The sequence below is a fragment of the Mauremys mutica genome, chromosome 20 (genome assembly GCF_020497125.1).
Source record: "Mauremys mutica isolate MM-2020 ecotype Southern chromosome 20, ASM2049712v1, whole genome shotgun sequence".
In the NCBI taxonomy this organism is placed as follows: domain Eukaryota; kingdom Metazoa; phylum Chordata; order Testudines; family Geoemydidae; genus Mauremys; species Mauremys mutica.
In genome coordinates this window covers 25,030,539-25,033,632 of record NC_059091.1, presented here as the reverse complement: position 1 = coordinate 25,033,632, position 3,094 = coordinate 25,030,539, and positions in this window count along the sequence as shown.

Sequence of the window (3,094 nt, the reverse complement as noted above, 5' to 3'; positions counted from 1 at the left end):
GGCCAGTCTCCATCCCCCAATGCAGCTCGACCTCCCAGGCCCCCCCGCCCCACACTCAGCACTCACAGTCCCCAGTAAGAACAGTCCCAGTTCCTCACAGAGGGTTATTAATGCCCCTGGCAGGAATCGCTTCCCGCCCCCGCTGCTCAGTGTCACCGCAGCACCCCCTGCACAGATCGGAAGGATGCTGGCTCAGCAGCAGCGGCTGTGTGACCAAGGCACTCAGCTTCCCTCTCGCTGCAGGGGACACCCCCCTCCCCGAGGGGTGTCAGCATCCTGCCACCCCCGGAGAGAAACGCTCGTGGCGCCAGGGCCTGCGCTGCCGACAGTCAGCACCGGGCGGCGCTGGCGGGGGCTGACCCCACCCGCTGGCACAGAACGGGCATGGGCGAGTGGGGAGGGCCCTGGGTCAGAGTCAGGACACCTGGGTTCTGCCGCGGCCCTGCCCCTCTCTGGGCTGCTTTCCATTGACACTGGGACAGGGTGCGTCTCCCACTGTGTGTCTGGGCAGCGCCCGGGGCCCTGGCCACGATCCGGGTCTGCCCAGGGCCCGGCGTGGCCCCGATCTCCCCCTCCGGCTGCCTTCACACAATGACAATAACCCTCCGCCCTTCCGCTGACCTCGGGCGCTGACGGCTGGCTCTAAACTAGGGGGAGGAACCAGCCTTTTGCCAGCAGAATTCAGCTGCCGCCTAGACAGAGGAGGGTGGACGGGGCCAGGGCTGAATCGCCCAGCAGAGAAAGCGCCGGGCGCTGGGCACGTGGGGAACGCCGACCCGGCCGGGCGGCTGCAGGCCCCAGGCTGGAACAGGCAGGGCCCAGACAGGTCTGGAGCCAGACCCGCCCGGGCCTCCCCCGCAGAAGGCCGGCAGCCGCCCTGGGGACCCTGCTGGCGCAGGCAGGGCCCGGCGGGTGTTTGTTTAACGTTCAGCGTCAGGAGGCTGAGAGCAGCCGAGACCCAAACCCCAAAGAAAAACATTCCCAGGGCCACGGGCGGGACCGGCAGCTCCTCGCAGGGCTCCCAGGCAGCGGCTGGCCCTCAGGACAGCCTGCCATGGGCCACCGGCCCCTGGTCCCAGCTGGCCACGGAAGCCAGGAGTGCGGAGCAAGGACACACATCGCTGCGTCTCTGACCCTCTGCACTGCCTGGCGCTGCTCCTGGCTCTGCACCACCCCCACGGGCCAGCGCCCAGCCAGGCCGGCGCCCGCGTCCCGGCCCCCCGTCGCCACAGGCCAGGCCGGCGCCCACCTCCCCGTCCTCACGGGCCAGGCCAGCACCCGCGTCCCCGCCCCCTGTCCCCACAGCCCAGGCCGGCGCCCGTCCCCCCGTCCCCACAGCCCAGGCCAGCGCCCGCCTCCCCGCCCCCACGGGCCAGGCCGGCGCCCGCCTCCCCGCCTCCCGTCCCCCCGCCCCAGGCCAGCGCCCGCCCCCACAGGCCAGGCCGGCGCCCTCCTCCCCGCCCCCCCGGCCCCCCCGGTCCAGGCCGGCGCCCGCCTCCCCGTCCCCCCCGCCCAGGCCGGCGCCCTCCTCCCCGTCCCCCCGGGCCAGGCCGGCGCCCGCCTCCCCGCCCCCACGGGCCAGGCCGGCGCCCGCCTCCCCGTCCCCACGGGCCAGGCCGGCACCCGTGTCCCCGCCCCCTGTCCCCACAGCCCAGGCCGGCGCCCGTCCCCACGGGCCAGGCCGGCGCCCTCCTCCCCGCCCCCCCTGCCCCCCCGCTCCTGGCCAGCAGCTTCCGGGGTCCCCCCCCAGCCCCACAGGCACCGCCTCCCTGAGCCCTGCCCTGGGTAAATCAGGTGTCGATGGACTGGGGAGGGTGGGGGGCATGAGACCCCAGGGGCTCGACTCCTGCTTCACCCCAGCGGGAGCAGGGTGGAGCCAGCGCCGCGGATCCTGCCCCAGCTGCTCCACGGAGCCTTCCTGGGGCCTGGAAAACACGGAGCTCCTGGCTGGAGCCGACGGGGCCCAGGGACGGGAGGGGGCTGTTCATAGAGAGAATTGCTGAGCCCCGCTGGCCTCGTTAACACCCCAGTCCTGAAAGGCCACCCGAGCCCCCCCTCCAGCTAGGCCCCCGGCCCTGCCCACGCCCCCTCCTCTCTGGCCTGGCGCCCCCAGCCTCCTGCGGGCGCTACAGCACGGGGGGGGGGGTTTCCCGGGCAGAGGGGGCGACGGGGGGGAGGAGGGCAGCCCGTGCGGCAGCGTTCCTGGAGCAGAGGGGGCCGGGAGCCAGGCAGAGCCCCCGGCGCTGGGTGCCTCGGCCCAGCTGCGCCTCCCCCTGCCTCGCTCCTGGCCCAGCGGGTCCCCGAGGCATCAACAGGAAGCGACGCTCGGTCTGAAACGTCCTGTTCTGAGAAAGCAGAGGATGGACTCGGAGCCAGCAGCCCCAGCCGGCCCGGTCGCGGCCCCAGCAGCGCAGCCTCCCCTCCCCTCCCCCGCGTCGGCCATGAGAGCTCCCAGCTGCTCGGCCAGACGGGACAGGCCAGACCAGGCCAACTGCTCTGCCGGCCCCGGGCCTGGAAAACCTGCCCTGCCTGGAGCCACGGGAAACCCAGAGCGACAGGGGCTTGGCCACCTACTGCGAAACTCGCTGCGGCCAAAGGGGCAACTTAACACAGGCCCCCCACCTCGGTGCCCCTCACTCCCGACCCGCAGCCCCTGCTAGCCCAGCCCTGCCCCCCCCCCCCAGCTCTGCCAGTGCCCCTCACTCCCGACCCGCAGCCCCTTCCAGCCCAGCCCTGCCCCCTAGCTCTGCCGGTGCCCCTCACTCCCGACCCGCAGCCCCTGCTAGCCCAGCCCTGCCCCCCCAGCTCTGCCGGTGCCCCTCACTCCCGACCCGCAGCCCCTGCCAGCCCAGCCCTGCCCCCCCCAACTCTCCCAGTGCCCCTCACTCCCGACCCGCAGCCCCTGCCAGCCCAGCCCTGCCCCCCCCAGCTCTGCCAGTGCCCCTCACTCCCTACCCACAACCCCTGCCAGCCCAGCCCTGCCCCCCCCCCAGCTCTGCCGGTGCCCCTCACTCCCGACCCGCAGCCCCTGCCAGCCCAGCCCTGCCCCCCCCCGCGCTGCCGGTGCCCCTCACTCCCGACCCGCAGCCCCTGC